Raw genomic sequence first — 12,212 nt, 5'->3', positions numbered from 1 at the left:
CTGCCATAACAACATACTACAAACTGGATGGCTTAAACAACAGAGATTTAGTTTCTGACAGATCTGGAAGCTGGAAGTTTGAGTTCAGGGTGCCAGCATGGTCGCTTTCTGGTGAGGACTCTCTTCCTGGCTTGCAGACAGCCACCTTCTCACTGTGTCTTCACATGGCCTTTCCTCCAAATGTGCTTGCATGGGGGAGGGAGATCAAGCAAGCAAGTGAGAGTCGGCATGTGAGTGAGCTCTGGTATCTCTTTTTTATTTTTCCAGCTTTATTGAGATATAATTGACATATAACATTTTGTGGGTTTAAGGTATACAACATGATGATTTGATGCACTTATATATTGCAAAATGATACCACAATTGGGTTAGTTAACACCTCCATCACATCACATAATTACCATTTTTTTGTGGTGAGAACATTTAAGATCTCTCTTAGCAATTTTCAAGTGTATAATACAGTATTGTTAATTAGAGTCATGGTGTTATACATTAGATTCCTAGAATTTATTCATTTTCTAATGGGAAGTTAGTAACATTTGACTAACATCACCCCATTTCCCCCCACCCCAGCCCCTGGCAACTACCATTCTACTCTCTGTTTAGGTGAGTTTGGTTTTTTCAGATTCCAGATATAAGTGCGATCATCTAGTATTTGTCTTTCTTTGTCTGGCTTATTTCACTTGGCATAATGCCTTCAAGTTCCATCCATGTTGTTGAACATGGCAGGATTTCCTTCTTTCTCATGGCTGAATAATATTTCATTGTGCGTGTGTATGTGTGTGTGTGTGTGTGTGTGTGTGTATATAATCTTCTTTGTCCATCTGTTGATGAACATATAAGTCATTTCCAGACCTTGGCTATTGTGAATAATGTTGCAATGAACATGGGGGTGCAGATGTCTCTTCGAGATCATATTTTCATTTCTTTTGGATAAATAGCCAGAAGTGGAATTGCTGGATCATTGCTGATAGTTCTATTCTCAATTTTCTGAGGAACCTCCATACTGTTTTCTATAGTGTCTGTACAAATTTACATTCCCACCAACAGTGCACAAGTGTTCCCTTTTCTTTACATCCTCACCAATACTTGTGATTTCTTGTCTTTTTGATAATAGCCATTCTAATAGATGTGAGGTGATATCTCATGGGGGTTTTGATTTGCATTTCTCCGATGATTTGTGACATTCAGCACCTCTTCATGTACCTATTGGCCATTTGTGTACCTTCTTTGGAAAAATATCTATTCAGATCTTTTGCCCATTTTTTAATTGGATTGTTTGTTTTTTTGTTACTACATTATATGAGTTCCATATATATTTTGGATACTAACCCCTTATCAAATAGATAAGTTGCAAATATTTTCTCCCATTCTGTAGGTTGCTTTTTCATTCTGTTGATTATTTCTTTTGCTGTACAGAGCTTTTGGTCTGATGTAGATCCATTTGTTTATTTTTGCTTTTGTTGCCTGTGATTTTGGTGGCATATCCAAAAAATCATTGCCAAGATGAATGTAAAGGAGCTTTCTTTTCCCATTTTCTTCTTCAGGTTTTACAATTTCAGGGCTTACATATAAGTCTTTAATCCATTTTGAGTTAATATTTGTGAGTGGCGTAAAATGGAGTCCAATTTTATTCTTTTGCATTTGATTATCCAGTTTTACCAACACCATTTGTTGAAAAGACTATCTTTTGCCCAGTAAGTATTCTTGGCACTCTTGTCTAATGTTAGTTGACGGTACATGCATGGGTTTATTTCTGTGCTCTTGATTCTATTCTGTTGATCTCTGTGTCTATTTTTATGCCAGTACCACACTGTTTTGATTTCTATAGCATTGCTATAGTTTGGGATCAGGAAGTGTGATGCCTCCAGCTTTGTTCTTTCTTAGGATGGCTTTGGCTATTTGGGATCTTTTGTAGTTCTATATAGGTTTTAGGATTTTTTTCCTATTTCTGTGAAAAATGTCATTGAAATTTTGACAGGGATTGCATTGAATTGGATTGCATTCAGGGTGAAAGAAGTAAGAAAATGGACTAGTGCTTAAGGTATTACTGGCTTTACCATGTATTCCCATTATCCAGCAGCAGCTGACCTTACAGAATTTTGGAACAGCACATGAAATACTCAGTTCTTATGTTAGCTTGGAAGTTGGGGTGCTAGTATATATGGTATACTATATACCATAGTATACATATGGTATGTGCTCTGAACCAGTAAACATTTATGGCACTGATGCTTCCACAGCCAGAATACATGAATCAGGTAAGCAAGGGGCAAAAGTGGAACTGACACCTCCCACAAATTCACCTAATGGCTCATTCACAAAAGTTTTGCATCCTATTCCAGTCCCCTTAGGCTCCATGGGTTTAGGGGTCTTAGTAGGCTAGGGGAGGCTGCTGCCATGAATCAAGTAAAGACTGGTTTAGTTGAATTGGAAGCTGAGATTGCCACTTTTCTATTTCTGATTCCGAAAGCACAGGATGAGTAGTCAAAAAGAGGATTATGGTATGACAGGAATGATTGATCCTAGCTATAATGGGGAAACAGTGCTGTTATTACACAATGGGATCAAAAAGGTGTTAATGGAAACCCAGTGATCTTCTGAGGTGCCTTTTAATACTGCCATTTCCAGTGTTAAAAGTTAAAGGGGGTCTTCCCTGGTGGCGCAGTGGTTGAGAGTCCGCCTGCCGATGCAGGGGACATGGGTTCGTGCCCCGGTCCGGGAAGATCCCACATGCCGCGGAGCGGCTGGGCCCGTGAGCCATGGCCGCTGGGCCTGCGTGTCCGGAGCCTGTGCTCCGCAGTGGGAGAGGCCACAACAGTGAGAGGCCCGTGTACCGCAAAAAAAAAAAAAAAGTTAAAGGGGAGGGGGAAGGGTAAGCTGGGACAAAGTGAGAGAGTGGTATGGACATAGAGACACTACCAAATGTAAAATAGATAGCTAGTGGGAAGCAGCCACATAGCACAGGGAGATCAGCTCAGGGCTTTGTGTCCACCTAGAGGGGTGGGAGAGGGAGGGTGGGAGGGAAACGCAAGAGGGAGGGGATATGGGGATATATGTATACATATGGCTGATTCACTTTGTTATAAAGCAGAAACTAACACACCATTGTACAGCAATTATACTCCAATAAAGGTGTAAAAAAAAAAAAAAGTTAAAGGAAATCCACAACAACCCAATAGGGGAAAGATGGTCAAGGGGCCCCTTTTCTCAGGGATTAAGGTATAGGTAAACTCTTGGGTAAGGGCAAAAGAAACATGAAATTGATGATAGAGGAGGCAAGTCAACAACATAAATACAGCACCAACGATGAGTTGCAGAAATAAGGATTGCATCTATGCATATATTCTTTCAGGTGTGTATTTATATATTTTATCAGGTTTTCCTACATTTTCCCTCCATTTCTCCTGAGATTTATGTAGTGTATTTTACTGGTGGTTAGCTTAAATATTAGTAGATAATTTATAGAATATTGAGACAAGACCATGGCACAACTCCAGAAGAATTGGACATCTTCCAGAAAGCCTGGATTTCAATTTGGATAAGACTTCAGCTCATTCCCTTTATATGGGGAAAAGTAGTTACTTTAGGCTAAGTGCAAGAGAAGGTGTAAACTGATGTTGGGCTGCAAAAGGTTTGACTGATAGAGGACATCTGTGATTCATTTGGCTATATAGCAACCAAGCCCCTTTCTATATTTGGGGAATTCTCCATTTAGGAGTATTAGAGTGGGGCAAAGAGTCTATTGCTATAGAAGCTGAGAATGTTAGATACTTAGCAATTTCCCTTAAAGATAGAACACTCTTGTGAGACTTAAATTCATAGCTGGACTTTGACCAAGTAGTTAGTGATGCAAGAAACCAAGAACAGGAGGCTTTTTTCTGTGTGTTTGTGACCGTGGCAATGACAGCAATAATTTCCTTACGAAAAACAAGACAGACTTAGTTTGGAGATTTTCCTTTGGATTCTTAGCTTGAAATTGGGCTCCCTAGCCCTCCCAGTGTGTCTGTAAACTAGTCAATGTCCTTTTAATAAATTCCTTTTCTACTTAACTCTAGCTGGAATTGTTAGAAATCAAGAGTCCCAACTAATATAGCATCTGTTGAGGTACTTTCCAACATTTTGTCAACCTTATGAATCACTTTTTAAAAATACCTTCAAAACAATCCCTTTTTAAAAAAATCTGTTTTAAAAAGTCAGTCACAGACCTCATATTTTAAAGTATTTTAATATTACACAAAATGCATTTATTAAGTCTGTGCAACTTTAGCTCGGATGAAATTACACCATTCATCAGTCTAAAAATCCTAAAAATAAGATATATGCCTTCATCACTACTTTTAGATTGAGGATCACCAGGTTGAGATAACGTACACACTATGCAATAAAACCTCGTTAGTTCAAATTAAAAAGGAGGAAGGACTTTCCATGTCAATGTAAAACTACCAATTTTTAAAGTAATGAACTTTTATAATTTCCAAGTATTTACAATAAGTAACTACATCTAAATACCAACAAAGCATTACTAGAGATGATAGAAATCTACTAGAAATTACTAGAAATCTGCCAAGCTAGATTTATAGAATACATAACCATACAATCAAGTTTTGTTGAGCGGGACCTGTATTTTTCAGGATTCTTTCTGTTTCAAATAATAGAAACTCAATTCAACTGGCTTAAATTCAAAAAGGGAACGTGTTTGGCATACAGAACTGAAAAATCCAGTTAGTCTGGCTTCAGGCAGCACTGGATGTAGGGGCTAAAAATCACTAGGACTCAGTCTACTCTCCCCATTGTTGGGTTATACTTTCCTCTGTATTGGTTTTATTCCTGGGCAAGCCTTCCCCTACTGCTCGCAAGTTGGCTGCCAGAAGTTCTGGGCCTACATTTTTTTCTTTCAGCAATCTTGTCAAAAAAAAAATTTTTTCCCCCAATAGTTTCTTAGAAAGTCCTAGGTCTGACACAGATTTATCCAGCATGATCCATGTGCCATTTTTGGCCAAGAATATGGAGGACACTGAATGCCTATATTGGGATCACATTCCCATTGCTAGAACCCTAGGATGACTTCAGCTCTATCAAACCTCAAACCTCGTAGAAGTGGAGAAGTTGTTCAACAAAGAATATTGGGATGCTACTACCAGAAGAAGAAGGAATGGGATGCTGGCCAGGCAGAAATAACAGCCATTTCACTAGAGGACCTTGGATTCTAAGAGCCACCTGGAGCATCAGGCTCCTCTCTAACACCACTGACTGTACTCAGCTTCCACTTGTACACTCCTTGTGTTGATACATTTTTTTTCTCATTTGGCAATCCATTCTGTTGCCAATAAATGATAAAGTTCTTCCTTATAATGAATTAAAATTTGCTTCCTTGGATTTTAAAACCATCAACCTGTCTATGCTCTGCTCTCTGGAGTATAGCATTTGCCCCTTCCTACCTTAAAATGATGTTCTTGGGCTTCCCTGGTGGCGCAGTGATTGAGAATCCACCTGCTAATGCAGGGGACACGGGTTCGAAACCTGGTCTGGGAAGATCCCACATGCCGCGGAGCAACTAGGCCCGTGAGCCACAACTACTGAGCCTGCGCGTCTGGAGCCTGTGCTCCGCAACGAGAGGCCGCGATAGTGAGAGGCCCGCGCACTGCGATGAAGAGTGGCCACCACTCGCTGCAAGTAGAGAAAGCCCTCGCACAGAAACGAAGACGTAACACAGCAAAAATTAATTAATTAATTAATAAACTCCTACCCCCAACATCTAAAAAAAAAAAAAAAAAAGATGTTCTTTAAAGTGTAAGAGGTCAGATATGATGCAAATCATGCTTCCCACCCGGTATTGTTTCCTCAGCCATTTCTCAAATGACACATTTTCTACGACCTTCATTGTCTTGGACACTTTTCCTCAAGACATTTTCTTATTTCTCTATGTTCCTTTTACTAGGGTATAAAAAATATGCTTCTATAAAAGAATACTTTGGGGAAGGATAAATGAAACAAGAAAACAAGATTACACCATGAAATACAGACTATCATTTTGTTAACTGGGGCCCATCTTTCTACAAGCAGTCCAGTTGGGTTAGGATACCAATCCTTGGATTTAGACATAAAGTGGATGCAATAGGCCACTTTATATTTTGTCTTGACTAGAGTGACCATAGTCTGCATTGCCTAGGACAGCCCCAATTATGCCTTCTGGGCTAGTGTAATTATGATTGGTGCCCTTTTCACTTTCAGAATCTCATGCTGGTCACCCTAGTCTTGAACCACTATCTATTACTGGTGTGACAGCTTATTCCACAGGCACAGGTGCACTAGGCTGTGAGCTACTTGAGGGACTATATTTGACCTTGTATTCCTAGAGCTTAGCTCAGTTCCAGGATATAGTAGATATTTAAATACATGCTTATTGAATAAGGGGGTGGATAAATCTAATCATATTGTTTTTAGCTTAATCACAAAACTTTGCACTTGTCCTTAAAAATACACATATAACTGGCAGATGCATGTTTTAAAACAAGTGATATGTTTTGATATGTTTAAGTGCTTAAAAATAGTTTACTACATATTTTTCAAAATAGTCTAAATATTTCATAGATAATGCCATAGACAGTGAACAATGGCCAAATAAATGAAATTTAATTAGTAAAAACTTAACTAGTAGAGTATCCATGTGCCCAGGACAGAGTTTCACAGATAGTAAATATTAAATAAATATTGCTGGAATCAAGACTAACTTCAAAAATATTTAACTATCACATGTATAGATTATGATGGTAAAGACTGAAAAAGTGAATTCAATAGATTTGGTCTTAGATATCTATGAGCTTAGTTTAAAACAGTGCAGAAGTACAGAACTGGCAAAACATTGGTTAAAATAAAATGCTTAGAGAAAGTAGCAATGTAGACTGTCAGAACTGTCACTCAAAGAATGATAGAGACCACCTAGTTTAATCTACTCTTTTTGCAAAGGAGTAAACTTGATCACAAAGAATAGACTTCTTGTTCAAGGCCACATGGTTAGTTTCTAGCAGAAACAGATAAAGAACGCAGGTTTTAAGCTGGAAAAGTACAGGGTTTTTACTTTCATTTAATGGGATCTTCTGTGTTAATGGAGTTAAACAGGAAAATATTTTAGAAATCTCTATTATTTTGTTTTTAAAGAAGGAATATTGATCAGCTGATTGATATTTCAGTGATCTTACTTTCATGTATAGCTAGAGGAGCATTCTAAATATAAAGGGACCACACTCCAATCATGAGGTTTCCCTATAGTACTTGTAGAGGGAATGCAGATTGAGTGAGTTATATGTAGGGTGACCAGATAATTTATCACCCAAATGGAAACATTTTGAGAATGAGAGAGGGTGCTATCAATAATTATGCTTGAACAATAGGCATAAACCAGGACTGCCCTGGGTAAACCAGGATGTATTGTCACCATAGACAAATGTGTACTTGTTTCATAGTTAATTGCTTTTTATTAGGGAGCTGTGGACAAGAATTCTGAAAATGGAAGTTGGGAGTAGGGGCTTTGTTGTATTTGCTATATTAAGAATATACCTTAGGGCTTCCCTGGTGGCACAGTGGTTAAGAATCCGCCTGCCAATGCAGAGGACACGGGTTCGAGCCCTGGTCCGGGAAGATCCCACATGTCGCAGAGCAACTAAGCCCGTGTGCCACAACTACTGAGCTTGAGCTCTAGAGCCCACAAGCCACAACTGCTGAGCCCGTGTGCCACAACTACTGAAGCCCGTGTGCTGCAACTACTGAAGCCCATGCACCTAGAGCCCGTGCTCCGCAACAAGAGAAGCCACAGCAATGAGAAGCCCGCGCACCACAACAAAGAGCAGCCCCCACTCACTGCAACTAGAGAAAGCCCACGCACAGCAACAAAGACCCAATGCAGCCAAAAGTAAATAATAAATTAATTAATTAAAAAAAAAAAGAATATACCTTAAATAATAAATGAGTTTCTGGATTTGGATTTAGTCCAAGCAAATTACACATCTAGAGTTACATATCCAGAAATTATACATTTGTTATATCATTTGGGAGCATCAAAGTTAGTAAATAACATGAATCAGCTCTCAAATAGGTTGGGAAAATTACAAGTTCTTTTGAGACACCTCAACCCCTCTCCAATATCATTACTAATCACGAAAGCGATGCAAATGTTTTCATTTTGTTCTTAACTTGGGTCACATTCCATTGTGGGATGATGTAAGAGTTTTAACCAAGCATAGAATAGTAATGAGAAATTTGGGAGATCCAGTTCTAAAACCTTGCCTTTGGTCACACAACTAGCACTTAGAATCTAAAAACATGGAACCTTTTGATTTGCAAGGTTAATTGTACACCTGTTTACTTTTGGCATATTTTCTAAGAGGTTAAACTGTAAAAGCAAAGAGTAAGTTATGGTCCACTTGTCCAAGAAAAAAAATAAGCCTATGAGTCTTGTAGTATTTTTCCTAGCTCATTGAATTATACAAGCTTGGCCCTCATATCTCTCCTCTACAAGCAGCTGAGGGCTCTTGACTTTTGCTTGTAGCTGGTGGTTTCCAGCTTGGCTACACATTAGAATTGCCTGGAGGGCTTCTTAGAAATCCTGAGGCACAGGCCACACCTCAGGTCAATGAAATGATCAGCTCTGGTAGCAGAACCCAGGCACCAGTATTTTTAACACTACAGATAATTCCAGTGTGCAGGCAAAGTTGAGAAACACTACTGCAGACCCAGCTCCATCCCTAGCTCTGGAATCATTTAAGGGGTGATTTGAGGAGTGCTAGCACAGTGCTCTGAGGAGTCTGGAGAAGACAAACTCAAGTTACAAAGCTAGTATGACTTACTAGTTCCAGTTACTGATTTCTTAGATTTGCAGGTGGAAGTAAGAAAAAGAGGGATAATTTGCTTTAGACTGTAGTAGGCTTTATTATTATTTTTTTTTTGCGGTACGCGGGCCTCTCACTGCTGTGGCCTCTCCCATTGCGGAGCACAGGCTCTGGACGCGCAGGCTCAGTGGCCATGGCTCACAGGCCCAGCCGCTCCGCGGCACGTGGGATCTTCCCGGACCGAGGCATGAATCCGTGTCCCCTGCATCGGCAGGCGGACTCTCAACCACTGCGCCACCAGGGAAGCCCTAGGCTTTATTTTTAAACCTGGGATCAGAGACTTAAATTAGCTGTAAGGCTTTGGACATGTATTCTCACTGAGCCTCAGCTTCCCCATCTGTAAAATGGACCAATAACACCTGTTGCTGATCTGCTACAATTGCTTGTCTTGTTAATGAAACCAAACCTCTTCTCCTGTTTAACCTAGCTTTGGAAGCTTCTATTCCTAAAACATCTAGAGTCCTGTCTTGATCATCTGATATTCTAGGATTTAGCCACTGCCTTCTTTGTATGGATGCTTTCTCAATGACTATCTCTCCTTGACACCAGCTTGATGTTCGGATTTTGCTACCTGCTGACAGATTATCCTGATCTTATTTTTCCATGAACATATACATTTGTGTGCTGCCCCTTCTAGATTTCTTGTTTCTGGGCTCGTGCCACTCGACCACTGGCACATTCCAGAGCTACTTTCTGGATATCACTGATACCTGTTGTCTCTAAGTACACATATTTGGCAACAAGTTCCACTGCCCAACTAGACTTCTTCTTAGTACCTCTGATTGGGCGATCACCACAAATACTGCCTCAATCTTAGGGAATGTATTGGATTTATTCATTAAATCAGTATTTGTGGAGCATTTACCAAATCAAATCACTTTGGCTCTGCACTCACAATTTACAGAATCGTGGGGGAAGATGGACACAGAAGGTGTAATAAGGACATGGACAGGGACAGTTGTAGGCCTTGATCATCCCTATATCCTCTTTTCTCATCATAGCTTAACACTTTCACATTTGTTTATGTCACAAAATAGGATTGTTGTTTAAAAAATTATTTTAAATTTTTGTGGGGGGAGAATGGCAAGGAAAATGGTTATTGGCTATATTAAGTTATGTTGGATTCTCATGTTTTGCTCTACATGATTGGGATGATTTAGATTAAATTTTTTTTTTTTTTTTTGTCCACACCATGCAGCATGCAGAACTTCCATGACCAGGGATCGAACCTGCGCCCCCTGCAGTGCGAGCACACCGTCTTAATCACTGGTCCACCAGGGGGAAGTCCAAGGATTAATTTTGTTTTGATAAATTTTCAAAGTTCATTTCCTACTCCTTGACATAGTGCAAGCACACACTCAATTCTATTCTGGGATCATCTTCGTGAATGTAAAGCAAACTCCATACTTTTCCTTAGAAATAATTTAGTATACCGTGTGGATGAGGTATCCTTTGGCTCTCTAAAAACCAATCTGGCTTTATTTGTCAGTTTCTATAAAGACCTTACAGGTATGTGTGCAAACAGGTCTAAAAGAGAAAAGGAATTTGATGGCCTTTCCAGCAATAGACATTATGGAGCAATCAGTGAGAATGTTATCTAAGCTGCCCTTTGACTATTTTCCCTTGACTGTGCTTATCAGTCCTGACTCCCCTCTGTGCCTTAATTATCTTTATGTTTTCTGTGGCTGCCAGCAACTTTATATCACATACCAGAGGAATGAAAATGACTGATTTTACCAGAGGCAATTGAGAAGTTATATATGGCTCACAGGAGTGATGGTGATGATGATGATGATGACTGTTATTATCTTAGCATTTTACAGAATTCAGAAGTGATTGGCTGCCTCCTGACCACTCTACTCATGACCATTTAACCTTGAAGTTGTCCAGTTTGCTTTGTGGTGATCAGGGCTGGCTTAGCAAAAATTACAAAGGAGGAAAAGGTTAGGTTTAGTAAATCTGTCTCCACTACTATATATCTAGTCTCCTTGTGTTGGTTTCCTAGGGTGCCCTCTGCTGGGCTCCAACCAGGAGTTCTAATTCTGGGCAACAGCCGATGAAACCCATGGCTCAACACTCATTAAAAACTTACCATTTTATGTCGTATGTCATCGGAATCTTAGTATTTGTTTTCCAAGCTGACAATTAATCCAGGTAAATTAACCCATGTCAATGACTAATGTATTTTATTGTATAAATGGGAAAAAAAACAACACCCCTCCCAGATCACTTAAGTATATGTTTCCACAGTGACCTCATGGAGATAACACTTCTACTTAGAGTCTAATTTATTGGTGATTAATGGTGGGACTAGAGGCCAGGCATATGGAGAAGGCTGTGTTCTGAGAAATCAAATTAAACTGTGCGGGCAGCTGTGCACTCCAGCTATCTATATGGCCAACCCTCACAGAGGTAATTTTTAATCTGCTAAGCAGGAAAAGATTGAACAACTTTGTTTACTTTTAGTTTTTATGAAGAATATTTTGAGCTCTTTTAGAGGGTATTGTCTAAATACTAATAATAGGTAAGTATGTGGCATTGTTTGGTGGATTAGTTTGTCCATAAAGATGTGTATAGGGTGTACATTCACTGGCATGACCTCTGTTGCCCTATGTACTTTCTTGTCTACTGAAATCAGTTGGGCAATCCCTGTCTGCAAGCACATTTCCCAAGAACCGGTTAGAGCCAGTCTTCATAAGAGGAACCTATTATGAAACCAGCTCCAGAGGATATTTACTTCGTTGAAGATCTACTGAAAGATACACTTGCTTGAAAATGAAATTGCTTTCTTTTGGCTTCCACCCAGCCCCTTGAAAACCAGAGAACCTTGGGGCTCAATTAGAATTAGATAGAGAGGGGAGACGACAGCCGGACTTGATGTGCTTTTTAAAACTTTCTCATTGTTTAAGCTGGTATTTTCATAACTGTTGAATGCATGTGTTTCATGAAGATCAGCTAAATCCATAACACATTATCAAATTAATAATGTGCCTGAGATTGGGAACCTGGAAAACATAGCTCAAATTTTTTGAAGGCTTACCTTTTTTTAAAAAGTTTAATGTGAAAGTTGTAACTTTCTCTTTAACCTATCTGTGTTTAAGACAAAAATAACATGTAGGTTGCTTTCAGATAAGTTACTAAATCTTCAGTTAAATAAATGTTCCAGTAAGAAACATCACTATTAACTTGTGGCTCCTATGATCTAAAATTGTGTATCCCCAGGGTTATATGTATTCAAATTTGAGAAACACAAACTTAGGAGAATAGTGAGGGAGAGGATCTAGTCAGGGAAGAATGGGTATTAATGATTAATCTGTTGGTAAG

The 12,212-nt window shown here is 39.3% G+C and overlaps 1 long non-coding RNA gene across 1 annotated transcript in view; it reads left to right on the top strand.

Annotated features, from left to right (window-relative positions):
• Positions 1-11,902, top strand: part of LOC308616901 — a 47,159-nt gene extending 35,257 nt beyond the window's left edge. Inside the window, exon 3 of the long non-coding RNA XR_014015770.1 lies at positions 10,087-11,902. This is a non-coding gene — a long non-coding RNA (uncharacterized lncRNA). The remainder of the gene's footprint in view (positions 1-10,086) is intronic.
• Positions 11,903-12,212: the final 310 nt, after the last annotated feature.

This window comes from Mesoplodon bidens, assembly GCF_964165515.1.
Source record: "Mesoplodon bidens genome assembly, chromosome: 4".
Classification (NCBI taxonomy): Eukaryota; Metazoa; Chordata; class Mammalia; order Artiodactyla; family Ziphiidae; genus Mesoplodon; species Mesoplodon bidens.
The sequence above is the reverse complement of the archived record's forward strand: the minus strand, read 5'-3'. Positions and strand labels throughout refer to the sequence as shown.